This window comes from Oncorhynchus nerka, unplaced genomic scaffold, assembly GCF_034236695.1.
Source record: "Oncorhynchus nerka isolate Pitt River unplaced genomic scaffold, Oner_Uvic_2.0 unplaced_scaffold_29___fragment_4___debris, whole genome shotgun sequence".
NCBI classification, from domain to species: Eukaryota; Metazoa; Chordata; class Actinopteri; order Salmoniformes; family Salmonidae; genus Oncorhynchus; species Oncorhynchus nerka.
The window spans coordinates 53,829-70,934 of NW_027040343.1; positions in this window are offsets into that span (position 1 = coordinate 53,829).

Genomic DNA, 17,106 nt, shown 5'->3' on the forward strand with positions numbered 1-17,106 from the left:
CCACAAGGGTGCGTTCTGAGCCCTCTCCTGTACTCCCTGTTCACCCACGACTGCGTGGCCACGCACGCCTCCAACTCAATCATCAAGTTTGCGGACGACACAACAGTGGTAGGCTTGATTACCAACAACGACGAGACGGCCTACAGGGAGGATGTGAGGGCCCTCGGAGTGTGGTGTCAGGAAAATAACCTCACACTCAACGTCAACAAAACTAAGGAGATGATTGTGGACTTCAGGAAACAGCAGAGGAACACCCCCTATCCACATCGATGGAACAGTAGTGGAGAGGGTAGCAAGTTTTAAGTTCCTCGGCATACACATCACAGACAAACTGAATTGGTCCACTCACACTGACAGCGTCGTGAAGCGCAGCAGCGCCTCTTCAACCTCAGGAGGCTGAAGAAATTCGGCTTGTCACCAAAAGCACTCACAAACTTCACAGATGCACAATCGAGAGCATCCTGGCGGGCTGTATCACCGCCTGGTACGGCAACTGCTCTGCCCTCAACCGTAAGGCTCTCCAGAGGGTAGTGAGGTCTGCACAACGCATCACCGGGGCAAACTACCTGCCCTCCAGGACACCTACACCACCCGATGTTACAGGAAGGCCATAAAGATCATCAAGGACATCAACCACCCGAACCACTGCCTGTTCACCCCGCTATCATCCAGAAGGCGAGGTCAGTACAGGTGCATCAAAGCTGGGACTGAGAGACTGAAAAACAGCTTCTATCTCAAGGCTATCAGACTGTTAAACAGCCACCATTGAGTGGCTGCTGCCAACACACTGTCATTGACACTGACCCAACTCCAGCCACTTTAATAATGGGAATTGATGGAAATGATGTAAATATATCACTAGCCACTTTAAACAATGCTACCTTATATAATGTTACTTACCCTACATTATTCATCTCATATGCATACGTATATACTGTACTCTACATCATCGACTGCATCCTTATGTAATACATGTTTCACTAGCCACTTTAACTATGCCACTTTGTTTACTTTGTCTACATACTCATCTCATATGTATATACTGTACTCGATACCATCTACTGTTTGCTGCTCTGTACCATCACTCACTCATATATCCTTATGTACATATTCTTTATCTTCTTACACTGTGTATAAGACAGTAGTTTTAGAATTGTTAGTTAGATTACTGTTGGTTATCACTGCATTGTCGGAACTAGAAGCACAAGCATTTCGCTACACTCGCATTAACATCTGCTAACCATGTGTATGTGACAAATACAATTAGATTTGATTTGATTTGATTTGATTTGACCTGAAACCCCACCTCTTTCAGGAATACCTAGGATAGGATAAAGTAATCCTTCTCACCCCCCCCCCCTTAAAAGATTTAGATGCACTATTGTAAAGTGGCTGTTCCACTGGATGTCTTAAGGTGAACGCACCAATTTGTAAGTCGCTCTGGATAAGAGCGTCTGCTAAATGACGTAAATGTAAATGTTTTCTGCAGGTTAACACTAGAATGTTAATACCTAAATTGGATCAATTGAACGTGTGGGTTCACAGCTCCAATCAGATGTGTTGGTCAATACTGAGACGTGGTTAAAAGGAAGAGTGTATTGAACACTGATGTTAACCCTCTCTGGTTATAACCTTTTCTGGCAAGACAAATCTTCCAAAGTTGGTGGAGTGGCAATCTTCACCAAGGATCACCTTCAGTGCTCGGTTGTCTCCACCAAGTCTGTCCCCAAACAATTTGATTTGCTGGTTTAAAGCATTAAACTTTCAAATAGCTCTTTGTTGACTGTTGCTGGGTGCTATCGCCCTCCATAAGCACCCCTACCTGCCCTAAGCTCTGTCCTTGCCCCTTACACGATGTCTGAATTTGTCCTGCTAGGTGACCTAAACTGGGACATGCTTAAGCCACCTGACCAAGTCTTAAAGCAATGGGACTCCATAAATCTTTCTCAGATTATTACCAATCCCACAAGGTATGACTCAAAAACCCAGAAAAGGCTACTCTCCTCAATGTTATAAGTCACAAATAATCCTGATAGGTATCAGTCTGGTGTTTTCTGTAATGACCTTAGAGATCACTGTTTAACAACCTGTGTTCGTAATGGCTGCTCAGTGAAATGACCTGTTCTGATTTGTCATAGACACTTGCTGAAAGACTTTAATAGCAAGCCTTCTTTCATGAACTGGCCTCTGTAAAATGGTATAGAATCAGCTTGTCCCCTCTGTTGAAGGCGCTTGGACCTTCCTTTTGACATGTTCAGTGGTATTGTTAACAACACGCGCCCATAAAGAAAATGAGAATTAAAAACTGATTTCAGCCCCTGGGTCAACTGTGATCTTGCAGAGTTACTCCACCCCAAAAATGGCATTTGGCAAACGGCTCAGCATACTCAGGATGACTGGCACTTGTTCAGGCAAATGAGAAATAAGTACACTCAGGCTAAAAGAAGGCCAAAGTTAGTTACCTCGCCTAAAATTACATAACCAAATCCTAACCGCCTGTAGCTCAGGACCTGAAGCAAGGATATGCATATTCTTGATACTATTTGAAGAAACACTTTGAAGTTTGTGGAAATGTGAAGTTAATGTAGGAAAAGATGTAAAGAAAATACAAAGAAAAACAACAACCGTTTTTGTATGTTTTCTGTACAATTCTTGAAATGCAGAGAAAGGTCCAAATGTATTATTCCAGCCCAGGCACAATTTAGATGTTGGCCACTAGATGGCAGCAGCGCATGTGCAAGCGACTGATCCAGGTTAAGATCACCAAATGTTTCAATGATTTATTACAATTATTCGTTATAACTGTGCATCTCTCTCAGTCAATAGCATGGTACATATCGTAATAGTTACCGTAAATTGAACAGCAGCCTACTGCTTTCGTCAAAATCAATATGTCTATGTCCTGAAATGTTCTGTTACTTCAACCATACAACGCATTAGCCATTTGCGGGTGGGGACATCGACCTAGAGTACCCAAGAGGTTTTGCTGAAAGCAGATCTCCTCGTGGGTACTAACCTGCCTGGAAAATGGGTAAGACCAGGAGAACAACCCTCCTTCACAGCCGCATGATGATGACGTTAGCCGACAAGAGCACATGGCCGAGCTTCTTGGTCACCACTTCACAAGTCAGGATTTACCTGACTCAGCCATGCCTCTGTCAGTCCAACATTCTCCTCATCTCTCACCCCTTCTCAGACTTTCCCGTCATTTCTCCTTTTTTCCTCTCTTCTGCCTTTGTTACTACTTCTGCACGAAACAGAGGTGTTAATGGAGTTTCCTACTCAAAGGCGCCGCGTCGATCCGAGCGCATTCATATTCAAGCTCATTGCCGATAACGCACGCAACTATTTATGAAAATGCGAATAATGAAATAACATTGGTCATTTGTTAACAACATTAGTCATTCATAAAATAGTTGTCACCATATTATTATTGCTTGTGATAGCAGCATAGCATTACCTAACACACAAAAACATACCAAATGTGTTGCCTGGCCTGAGAACTGATGCTTCACGAGTAGAATGCTGTGATAGCAAATGCCCAGTTTTTCAAAGATTGTAGGGAGAACGCTTACCATCCACGTTGGCCATGTAACCCTGAGTTCAGTTATTACAACGACAAACTTTTCCAAATTAACTCCATAATATCTGGTCGGCAAACGTTAAGTTTGTGAATCGGTTCAAGGTGCTTTTCATACTATTTCGCATAACATGGTGGCAGTTTGTTTCTCCTTCGTTTAACGCCAAAGCTGGAGATTGCAAGAATATTGCAATCTACCAACCGAGTTAATTCCGGTAACGAATAATCTTCAATGATATGCCTACAGCTAGGGGAAAGCATTGCAGTGCGTGGGGCCTTTGCCGCCAGCCAGCCCGCCATAGCACATGGTGCCACGTGAGCTGCGAGGGGGAACGGCCTCTGTACTTTTCTGACGTTCTACACCCAGCTCAAGTACCGCTTCCGGCGCCACCGAGGAAGTACTCGCCGCTGCTTCGCTGCCCCCCGCGGGACGCCAGGACAGTCGAGTCACTCACCTGATCACAGGGGAAATGCCAGTCATGCTCTCAGGAAACTATGCAGTTTTTGTTTTTTACGCAGTTATTTTCCCAGGCCATCTTGTTCATTACAGTCGAGAAGAACCACTGAATAGCAAGATCAGCTGCCAACCGACATCAGTAACGCATCAGCGTTTTTCGCCATCGCCGATCCTGTACCTTGCCTAACAGACGGGTGAATGGATCGCGATGTACACCAAACACCCAGTGAGGAACGCAGCGGCATCTTCTGTCGCGACCTCGACACTCCCCAGCATTTCTGCCAATGTCCAGTTCCTGACGTCAGCGTTGATGAAACCAGCAGCGGTAGCAGCCCAGAGGAATACTTCGCTCAACATGGTTTACTGGGAAGACGCCAGGTACCATTCATCGCCGAGACAGAAACAAACACTTTCTGCAAGAAGAGCGGCTAAGCGTATGTTCATGATCATCCAGAATGATGGTGTGATGAAGGAAACATACAAACTCAATCCTTTCACTGGCCTCGATTTACCGTAGACGATACCTTCCAAGAGAATTTAAACGTCGCATCCTCAGTGAACATTGACCGGTTTCATTTGTCTCTCTAGTAGTTCGAAATCATTTATATCGGGAGGCTGCATTCATTGTAGCTGGGGATTTTAACAGTGCTGGCCCTGAAATAGTTATTCCCTGTTTATCATATTACGAGCCAGCAACAGGGTGGGTAGGCCCTGATCATTGTTATTTAACCCGCCGACGCGATATGGTGCCCTTGTCACGCCGAGCACCATTTGTTGATCTCGCCCACAGGCAGAAATTCAACAAAGAGCTTCATCGCTGGTTCACGGTCGACCAGCTACCCACTCCAAGACGTTTATCACGGACTGGGACACGCTTCAAAGCCAGATGGAAATACTGATTTAACACGCTGCGCGCGCCCAGAATGCGTCAAGATGTCGTTTCATAGCAACGATAAAAACATTCAAACAGAAACCGCGGGATGCGGCAGCATCGCTGGGCAGCGCACCACTGCTTATCAGGGCAAAGGTGTCTGGTGAACATGCCCCGAATATAACAATGCAGCTACTTCTCCTCAAGAAGGCTGAAGCCAAACAAGCTAAGCGTCAGTACAGAGACAGTGAATTCACTAATGGCTCAGACAGCAGGCACGTGGCAGGGCCTAGTCACCACACCACAGAAGAAACCTGCCCAGTCACGACCAGATGCCTGCTCCCAGGCAGACTAAATAATCTTTGCTCTCGCTGAGACACACAGTGCCGCCTGCAACGGAACATGCGGTCTTCCTTCACGGTGCGAGCAAGACGCTTAAACGCGTTCACCTTCGCCAAAGTACGTAAGTTCAGACGGCATTGATCACATGCGACAGCTGGCCGGCAAGACGACACGGTTCACCGTTCTCTACACAGTTCGGCCGCCCCACACGTCAGCGAGGCCACCACGTTCTCGTTCCCAAGAAGCTAAGGTAACGAGCTGAACATTACCGCAGCTGTAATACCTCCGGCTCATCATGAAGTGCTTGAGACCAGTCGTTCCACCCCAGCCCCAGGTTCTGCACCACTCGCATCGCCCAAATAGTCCACAGCAACCAACCACTGCCCTGCACCACCCGGGAGAGTAGCCCATGTGAAGAATGCACGTCATGACCAGCCGTATTCAACACCATAGCAATTCTCCAGCTCACTGCCGAGACCTGGGTTCTGCTCCTGCCTCAGCATTGCTCGATTTTTGTCGCCCCCAGGTGGTGAGGGTGGGTCTCGGCTGATCGCCAACACGGGGGCCCACAAGGGTGCCTTCCTCCCGGGCTTCCCAGCCAATTATTTACCAGTACTATTCAACTCAATCACTGTTTGTGACACAACAGTGGTAGGTCATTTGTCCTTACGAGACTACAGTGAGGGGATGTAGCCCGGAGTGGTGTCAGGAAAAGCCACCACACCAACGCCAACAAATTCAAGGAGATACTGACTTCGTGAGCAGCAGAGGGAACACTTCTATTCACACGTAGTAGTGGAGAGGTAAAGGTTTATCGGCAAACTGAGTTGTCCACCACACGACAGCTGCTGAAGGCGCAGCAGTTTCTTCTTCAACCTCGTGAGGCCGAGAGCCTCCGCTTGTCACCGTGCCCACAAATTACAGCCGCATCTCTGGCGGCTGGGTCATCACTGGCGTATTCGCAATACCAACGGCAGCCCAGAGGAGTTCGTCATCGGGCAACCACTCGTTCTCCAGATTGACACCGAAGCAATATGTCATCATGACATCAACCGTTCGCTACCATCCAGCTGCTTGTGGTCATACAGTGAATAAAAGCTGGGACTGAAAACAAAGCTTGTCTGCTATCAGACTACAACAGCCACCATTGAAAGTGGTTGCTTGCCACGATACAACAGCTGAATATCTAATTCAGCCACTTTGAATAATGGGAGTCTGATGTGAAATGATGTAAATATATCAATTGTAAATAAATAATGCCATCTATACTATTCATTCATATGCATAATACATATACTGTACTTCACATCATCGATCGCAGATGGCACATAATTAGCCATCTGTTACTTACTTTGTCACATTACTCATTCATATGTATATATACAAACATAATATCTATTGCTTGTTGCTCTTTGCAATATCACCACCATATCCCATAAATATTTTTTATCTTGCTGAATGTAGACAGTAGCCTTAGAATTGCTGTTGAGCCACGTTGCCATCACTGCCGGAACTAGAAAGGTCAGGTACGCATTAACATCTGTGCTGGGCGTGTATGTGACAAATATTAATAGATGGATGATTTGATTTGATTCACCTCTAGATGGGGGATATAACTTCACCCCCCCATTTAGATGCATTCATTGTAAGTGCTGATGAACGCACAGGTGACGCTTGACAGAGCAGCAATGACGTAATGTTTTCTGCAGGTTGGCCCATCAGAATCATCACCCAACTGACACATATAATTACGTCTGACCAGATGTGTTGAAGTCAATACGAGACGTGAGCCAAAGGAAATATGTATTGAACACTGATACACCTCTCTGTCCCTGGCAAAGACAAATCTTCCAAAGTTGTATATACCTTCACTAAGGATCATCTTTCAGGCCTGTTGTCTCCACAAGTTCAAACCTCAAATACTTGATTTGCTGGTTTGCAACCAAATAGTTTTGTTGACGTTGCTGGGTGTTATAGCCCATAGCACTTACCTCGCCCTAAGCTTGCCCCGCCTCATGCCTGAATTTCACCGTTAGGCATTCCAACAGATGCAACCATACTCGACTGTTCGGGACCTTCAGATATTAACTTAATACAGGCGACTCAAACCCAGAAAGGTTACCTCACTGTGCCACGTCATTGAATAACTCTGATAGGTATTGTTCGGCAAGGTGGCACCTTAGAGATCACTGTTTACAATTCCGTGAGCTGCTCAGCTAATACTTGCCGAAAAGCAAGTCTTCTTTTCATGAACCAGCCTCTGTAAATGGTATAGAATCAGCTTGATCCTCTGAAGATGCTGACCCTTGACATGTTCACTATTAAAGAAAATGAGACTGATTCAGCTCCCCAATAGATCTGCAGAGTTACCCACCAAAAATACATTGCAAACGGCTCAGCATAAATAGATGATTGGCATCTGTTCAGGCAAACGAGAAATAAGACTCAGGCTGGAAGAAGGCCGGGTGCCGCCTGTACTAGCTCAGACGGAAGCAGATATGCATCTCGGGACACTGTTTAGCAAACATACTTTGAAGTCAGGAAATGCAGTTAATGGTGAAAAGAAAAGAATCGGTTTGTATGTTTTCTGCACAATTCTGAAATGCAAGAGAAAGGTCCAAATGTACATTCCAGCCTGCGCACACCTCTATTGCAGGCAGTATAGTTTTGACGATTCAATGAACCACAGAGCTTTCAGCCCAAGATTTGTGTCAAGATCGCAAATGTGCCTAAATGATTTACACACCATTCAGCCTCATAACTGGTAGACTCTCTCCAATAGCATGGTACATTTCCGACCGTACAGCTACTGCAGCGCAAATAACACCCCACTGCGCTTTCTCTGCCGTGATCAAATTTTCCGGGGACAAGCCTCTAGTTGCTTACAACCATGCTGGGTCGCACAGCATTGCCTCGGTGGGACACGATCTTTAGAGATATCTCAAGAGGTTTTTAAGGAGCAGATCTCTGTACTCTAATCAGTTCTGAAAATGGGTAAAGACCAGGACAAACCTCCTTCCTCGCCGCCCATGTCCCTTAATGATGATGTGAATGACAGTTGTTTACCGGCTTCTTAATCACCACTTCATTAGTCAGGATCTGACTCACATGCTCTGCCCGTCCAACATCTCATCTTCCACTTTCCCAATATTTTCTTTTCGCCTCAAAGTTCTTCGCAGTAGTCACTGAATAGAGGTGTTATCGGAGCCTTACCTAAAGGCACAAGGTTCAGATCCGGAGCGTAATTATAGTTCGCTCATTACCATGGAACTAAGCACTATTTATGAGTGGGCATCAAGTAAATGAAATGAAATAATATATTGGCTCATAAGCTTAGCCTTGTTAATAACACTGTCATCCATACTAAAATATGCTGTCAACCATAGTTACACACATTTGTGTAAGAGTATTGATAGCGTTATTAGTGCGCGGGCATTTTCACAAAAACAAGAAAGCACCAAATAAAATAATTTACCTTTCGTTAAACCCTCGACGTTTTCACGAGTAGACTCAGCAATGCTCCAGTTTTTCAAAGATTATTTGGTGCAGGAGAATGCTCCTTGAAATATCACGCTGTTGGCCCCCCGAAAAATCCACAAATCCTTTTTCCACACCCATATCGACAGAAACATGGCAAACGCTGTTTAGAATCGTCTTCGCGTAGCCACATAGCCTATTTCTGAGATACCGTGGCACCAAATGACGAGATTGCGCACAATTGCAACGAGGACACAATCGAGTTACCTGGAAAAATTTTAGTCTTGGCGGTCGTCTTTCCAATGATATGCTCATAGTCACGTCAATGCTGCAGACACCTGGGGAAACTATTGCAGCGTAGTTCATTCTCGCCACCTGCCGCCACCGCCATCATGGGTGCCACGAGCTGCGAGGGGAACGCACCTGCGCTCTGATCAGGCCTCACACCCAAACACGCGTCATCCACCTCCGGCTCGCCGCCTCGTCACTGAGAAAGCGTTCGCCAGCCCAAAGTCAGACCTCAACGCTCTGCCTCAATGGTGAACAAACCACTCGCCAGACAGCGAGTCACCTTCCGGGAGACACCTGAAATTCTCATTCCTTTGCTGAATACCAGGATAGACAGCAACCTTCTTCACTCCCCACCTAGATAAAGTAGCGTTCCACCGGATGATCAGGCAGTGAAGCACTCATTTAGTCGCCTAGAGCTAAGAGCGCTCGTTAAATGACTTAATGTAACACAGTGATAAAGTGCATCTCAAAACTGGGGCATTCTGCTTGAAATTTCATGATGGTTTCATTTTGTAGCATCAGTTTGTAGCACTCACAGATACTTGCAGATTTGGAAATGCCGAGGGTTTTCTTCCAAAGCCGTCAATTATAGTGAGAAATGGAAGCATTTTTCGCAAATATCTGTTAACGTGAACGTTTATCAAAATGATGCCTTCTTATATCGAAGTTAGTTAAATTATCTCAAAATATCTTTGTCGATGGTGTTTGTGACCCTCTGTCATCACAGCCTATCTGCATCATTTCTCGGCCCCGTCTGTTCTGGATAACGATTCTCGTCACGGGTCATCCTCTCATTTAAAGGAAATCTTAACTGTTATAGGCTTCATTTTATATTTTTTCTCTGTGTTCACTAAGTGTTGAAATCTTGGTAACGTTTGACTGGCTTTCTTGATGTCTTCTTAGTATTCTTCCCGGCATGGATCTACCAGGTTGGATGTCACCGCACGATCACCATTGCCCTTGATTCTATATGTTAAATCCTTGCTATATTGCTGATGTGGTAGATAATTCAATTCTGTGGGGCCTAGGATCGAGCCTTGGGGTAATATCTTAGTGGCTGAGACAGCAAATTTTCTGACTTTATACACTATACTCTTTGAGAGAGTTAGTTAGCAAACCAGGCCAAAGACCCTCAGAGACACCAATACTCCTTAGCCGGCCCACAAGAATTGAATTATCTACCACATCAAAAGCTTTGGCCAAGTCAATAAAAATAGCAGGACAACATTGCTTAGAATCAAGGGCAATGGTGACATCATTGAGGACCTTTAAGGTTGCAGTGACACATCCATAACCTGAGCAGAATCCAGATTGCATACCTGAGAGAATACTAAAGACATCAAGAAAGCCAGTCAGTTGATTGTTGCCAAGGTTTTCCAACACTTTGATGAACACGGAAAAATATAAATAGGCCTATAACAGTTAAGATCAGCTTTATCTCCCCTTTAAATGAAGGATGACCCGTGGCTGCCTTCCAAGGAATGGGAACCTCCCCAGAAAGGATAGACAGGTTAAAACGGTCGAAGATAGGCTTGGTGATGATAGGGTAGCAACCTTAAAGAAGAAAGGGTCTAAACCATCTGACAAAGATGTTTTTGGGGTCAAGTTTAACTTCTTCGATATAGGGGCGCTCTTGAATTTTTTGATAAAAAACGTTCCCGCTTTAAACAAGATATTTTGTCACGAAAAGATGCTCGACTATGCATATAATTGACAGCTTTGGAAAGAAAACCCTCTGACGTTTCCAAATCTGCAAAGATATTATCTGTGAGTGCCACAGAACTGATGCTACAGGCGAAACCATCATGAAATTTCAAACAGGAAATGCCCCAGATTTTGAATGCACTTTATTCCAATGTCTCCTTATTACATTTACATTTAAGTCATTTAGCAGACGCTCTTATCTAGAGCGACTTACAAATTGGTGCTTTCACCTTATGACATCCAGTGGAACAGCCACTTTACAATAGTGCATCTAGGTCTTTTAAGGGGGGAGGGGGTGAGAAGGATTACTTTATCCTATCCTAGGTATTCCTTAAAGAGGTGGGGTTTCAGGTGTCTCCGGAAGGTTGTGATTGACTCCGCTGTCCTGGCGTCGTGAGGGAGTTTGTTCCACCATTGGGGGGCCAGAGCAGCGAACAGTTTTGACTGGGCTGAGCGGGAACTGTACTTCCTCAGTGGTAGGGAGGCGAGCAGGCCAGAGGTGGATGAACGCAGTGCCCTTGTTTGGGTGTAGGGCCTGATCAGAGCCTGGAGGTACTGAGGTGCCGTTCCCCTCACAGCTCCGTAGGCAAGCACCATGGTCTTGTAGCGGACTGGCTGTGAATGCGCAAGGAATGAGCCTACACTTTCTGTCGTTTCCCCAAGGTGTCTGCAGCATTGTGACGTATTTGTAGGCATATCATTGGAAGATTGACCATAAGAGACTAAATTTACCAGGTGCTCCGGTTGGTGTCCTCCGTTGCAATTATTGCGCAATCTCCAGCTGCGTGCATTTTTCCATTTGGTTCAGAGGAGAAACCAAACTGCCACGAATGACTTATCATCAAATAGATATGTGAAAAACACCTTGAGGATTGATTCTAAACAACGTTTGCCATGTTTCTGTCGATATTATGGAGTTAATTTGGAAAAAAGTTTGTCGTTGTAATGACTGGATTTTCGGGGGGTTTTCTTAGCCAAACGTGATGAACAAAACGGAGCGATTTCTCCTACACAAATAATCTTTTTGGAAAAACTGAACATTTGCTATCTAACTGAGAGTCTACTCATTGAAAACATCCGAAGTTCTTCAAAGGTAAATTATTTTATTTGAATGCTTTTCTTGTTTTTGTGAAAATGTTGCCTGCTGAATGCTAGGCTTAATGCTATGCTAGCTATCAATACTCTTACACAAATGCTTGTGTAGCTATGGTTGACAAGCATATTTTGAAAATATGAGATGACAGTGTTGTTAACAAAAGGCTAAGCTTGTGAGCCAATATATTTATTTCATTTCATTTGCGATTTTCATAAATAGTTAACGTTGCGTTATGGTAATGAGCTTGAGGCTATAATTACGCTCCCGGATACGGGATTGCTTGACGCAACAGGTTAAGGAGCTCCATTAGCACCTCTGACTCGGTGACTGCCTGCAGGGAGAAACTTTGTAGCAGGGCAGGGGAAAAGAGGGAGAAGTATTGGGGAAAGTCACAATGGAAGGGGTGGGAGATGAGGAAATGTTGGACGGGCAAGGAGGCATGGCTGAGTCAAATAGGAATCCTGACTTAATGAAGTGGTGATTAAAGAGCTCAGCCATGTGCTTCTTGTCAGTAACAACCACATCATCAACATTAAGGGACATGGGCAGCTGTGAGGAGGAGGGTTTATTCTCCTGGTCTTTACCCATTTTCCAGAACTTCTTGGGGTTAGACCCACAGAGAGAGATCTGCTCCTTAAAACCTCTTAAGGATCTCTAAAGATCAGTGTCCCACCCTCGGGACGGTTGAGCTAATGTGCGCTAATGCGATTAGCATGAGGTTGTAAGTAACAAGAACATTTCCCAGGACATAGACATATTTGATTTTGGCAGAAAGCTTAGTCGTGTTAATCTAACTGCACTGTTCAATTTACAGTAGCTATTACAGTCAAATAATACCATGCTATTGTTTGAAGAGAGTGCACAGTTATGAACTTGAATAGTTATTAATAAATCATTTAGGCACATTTGGGCAGTCTTGACACAAAATCTTGAACAGAAATGCAATGGTTCATTGGATCAGTCTAAAACTTTGCACATACACTGCTGCCATCTAGTGGCCAACATCTAAATTGTGCCTGGGCTGGAATAATACATTTGGACCTTTCTCTTGCATTTCAAGAATTGTACAGAAAACATACAAAAAACGGTTGTTGTTTTTCTTTGTATTTTCTTTTACATCTTTTCCTACATTAACTTCACATTTCCACAAACTTCAAAGTGTTTCCTTTCAAATAGTATCAAGAATATGCATATCCTTGCTTCAGGTCCTGAGCTACAGGCGGTTAGATTTGGTTATGTAATTTTAGGCGAGGTAACTAACTTTGGCCTTCTTTTAGCCTGAGTGTACTTATTTCTCATTTGCCTGAACAAGTGCCAGTCATCCTGAGTATGCTGAGCCGTTTGCCAAATGCATTTTGGGGTGGAGTAACTCTGCAAGATCACAGTTGACCCAGGGCTGAAATCAGTTTTTTAATTCTCATTTTCTTTATGGGCGCGTGTTTGTTAACAATACCACTGAACATGTCAAAAAGGAAGGTCAAGCGCCTTCAACAGAGGGGATCAAGCTGATTCTATACCATTTTACAGAGGCCAGTTCATGAAAGAAGGCTTGCTATTAAAGTCTTTCAGCAAGTGTCTATGACAAATCAGAACAGGTCATTTCACTGAGCAGCCATTGAACACAGGTTGTTAAACAGTGATCTCTAAGGTCATTACAGAAAACACCAGACTGATACCTATCAGGATTATTTTGTGATTGATAACATTGAGGAAGAGCCTTTTCTGGGTTTTGGAGTCATACCTTGTGGGATTGGTAATAATCTGAGAAAGATTTATGGAGTCCCATTGCTTTAAGACTTGGTCAGGTGGTTTAAGCATGTCCCAGTTTAGGTCACCTAGCAGGACAAATTCAGACATCGTGTAGGGGACATGACAGAGCTTTAGGCAGGTAGGGGTGCTTATGGAGGGCGGTAGCACCCAGCAACAGTCAACAAAGAGCTATTTGAAAGTTTAATGCTTTAAACCAGCAAATCAAATTGTTTGGGACAGACTTGGTGGAGACAACCGAGCACTGAAGTGATCCTTGGTGAAGATTGCCACTCCACCAACTTTGGAAGATTTGTCTTGCCAGAAAGGTTATAACCAAGAGAGGTTAACATCAGTGTTCAATACACTCTTCCTTTTAACCACGTCTCAGTATTGACCAACACATCTGGATTGGAGCTGTGAACCCACACGTTCAATTGATCCAATTTAGGTATTAACATTCTAGTGTTAACCTGCAGAAAACATTTACATTTACGTTTATTTAGCAGACGCCTTATCCAGAGCGACTTTTACAACTGGTGCTGCTCACCTTTAAGACATCTCAGTGGAATGTTAATTTACAATAGTGCATCTAAATCTTTAAGGGGGTAGAAGGATTACTTTATCCTATCCTGTTCTGAAAGAGGTGGGGTTTCAGGTCAACCAAATCAAATCAAATCAACTAATTGTATTTGTCACATACACATGGTTAGCAGATGTTAATGCGAGTGTAGCGAAATGCTTGTGCTTCTAGTTCCGACAATGCAGTGATAACTAACAGTAATCTAACTAACACCTCTAAAAACTACTGTCTTATACACAGTGTAAGGGATAAAGAATATGTACATAAGGATATATGAGTGAGTGATGGTACAGAGCAGCAAACAGTAGATGGTATCGAGTACAGTATATACATATGAGATGAGTATGTAGACAAAGTAAACAAAGTGGCATAGTTAAAGTGGCTAGTGAAACATGTATTACATAAGGATGCAGTCGATGATGTAGAGTACAGTATATACGTATGCATATGAGATGAATAATGTAGGTAAGTAACATTATATAAGGTAGCATTGTTTAAAGTGGCTAGTGATATATTTACATCATTTCCCATCAATTCCCATTATTAAAGTGGCTGGAGTTGGGTCAGTGTCAATGACAGTGTGTTACAGCAGCCACTCAATGGTGGCTGTTTAACAGTCTGATAGCCTTGAGATAGAAGCTGTTTTTCAGTCTCTCAGTCCCAGCTTTGATGCACCTGTACTGACCTCGCCTTCTGGATGATAGCGGGGTGAACAGGCAGTGGTTCGGGTGGTTGATGTCCTGATGATCTTTATGGCCTTCCTGTAACATCGGGTGGTGTAGGTGTCCTGGAGGGCAGGTAGTTTGCCCGGTGATGCAAGCAGACCTCACTACCCTCTGGAGAGCCTTACGGTTGAGGGCGGAGCAGTTGCCGTACTCAGGCGGTGATACAGCCCGCCAGGATGCTCTCGATTGTGCATCTGTAGAAGTTTGTGAGTGCTTTGACAAGCCGAATTTCTTCAGCCTCCTGAGGTTGAAGAGGCGCTGCTGCGCCTCACGACGCTGTCAGTGTGAGTGGACCAATTCAGTTTGTCTGTGATGTGTATGCCGAGGAACTTAAACTTGCTACCCCTCTCCACTACTGTTCCATCGATGTGATAGGGGTGTTCCCTCTGCTGTTTCCTGAAGTCCACAATCATCTCCTTAGTTTTGTTGACGTTGAGTGTGAGGTTATTTTCCTGACACCACACTGAGGGCCCTCACCTCCTCCCTGTAGGCCGTCTCACTGTTGGTAATCAAGCCTACCACTGTTGTGTCGTCCGCAAACTTGATGATTGAGTTGGAGGCGGCGTGGCCACGCAGTCGTGGGTGAACAGGGAGTACAGGAGAGGGCTCAGAACGCACCCTTGTGGGGCCCCGTGTTGAGGATCAGCGGGGAGGAGATGTTGTTGCCTACCCTCACCACCTGGGGGCGGCCCGTCAGGAAGTCCAGTACCCAGTTGCACAGGGCGGGCCGAGACCCAGGGTCTCGAGCTTGATGACGAGCTTGGAGGGTACTATGGTGTTGAATGCCGAGCTGTAGTCGATGAACAGCATTCTCACATAGGTATTCCTCTTGTCCAGGTGGGTTAGGCAGTGTGCAGTGTGGTTGAGATTGCATCGTCTGTGGACCTATTTGGGCGGTAAGCAAATTGGAGTGGGTCTAGGTGTCAGGTAGGGTGGAGGTGATATGGTCCTTGACTAGTCTCTCAAAGCACTTCATGATGACGGAAGTGAGTGCTACGGGCGGTAGTCGTTTAGCCTCAGTTACCTTAGCTTTCTTGGGAACAGGAACAATGGTGGCCCTCTTGAAGCATGTGGGAACAGCAGACTGGTATAGGGATTGATTGAATATGTCCGTAAACACACCGGCCAGCTGGTCTGCGCATGCTCTGAGGGCGCGGCTGGGGATGCTGCCTGGGCCTGCAGCCTGCGAGGGTTAACACGTTTAAATGTCTTACTCACCTCGGCTGCAGTGAAGGAGAGACCGCATGTTTTCGTTGCAGGCCGTGTCAGTGGCACTGTATTGTCCTCAAAGCGGGCAAAAAACTAATTTAGTCTGCCTGGGAGCAAGACATCCGGTCCGTGACTGGGCTGGGTTTCTTCTGTAGTCCGTGATTGACTGTAGACCCTGCCACATGCCTCTTGTGTCTGAGCCATTGAATTGAGATTCCACTTTGTCTCTGTACTGACGCTTAGCTTGTTTTAATAGCCTTGCGGAGGGATTAGCTGCATTGTTTATATTCGACATGTTACCAGACACCTTGCCCTGATTAAAGCAGTGGTTCGCGCTTTCAGTTTCACGCGAATGCTGCCATCAATCCACGGTTTCTGGTTTGGGAATGTTTTTATCGTTGCTATGGGAACGACATCTTCGACGCACGTTCTAAATGAACTCGCACATCGAATCAGCGTATTCACAATATTTTTTCTATCTGACGCATACGAAACATGTCCCAGTCCACGTGATGGAAGCAGTCTTGGAGTGTGGGAGTCAGCTTGGTCTGACCAGCGTTGACAGACCTCAGCGGGAGCTCTTGTTTAAGTTTCTGCCTGTAGGCAGGGATCAACAAAATGGAGTCGTGGTCAGCTTTTCCTAAAGGGGGCGGGGTAGGCCTTATATGCGTCGCGGGAAGTTAGAGTAACAATGATCCAAGGTTTTACCACCCCTGGTTGCGCAATCGATATGCTGATAAAATTTAGGGAGTCTTGTTTTCAGATTAGCTTTGTTAAAATCCCCAGCTACAATGAATGCAGCCTCCGGATAAATGGTTTCCAGTTTGCAAAGAGTTAAATAAAGTTCGCTCAGAGCCATCGATGTGTCTGCTTGGGGGGATATATACGGCTGTGATTATAATCGAAGAGAATTCTCTTGGAAGATAATGCGGTCTACATTTGATTGTGAGGAATTCTAAATCAGGTGAACAGAAGGATTTGAGTTCCTGTATGTTTCCTTCATCACACCATGTCTCGTTAGTCAT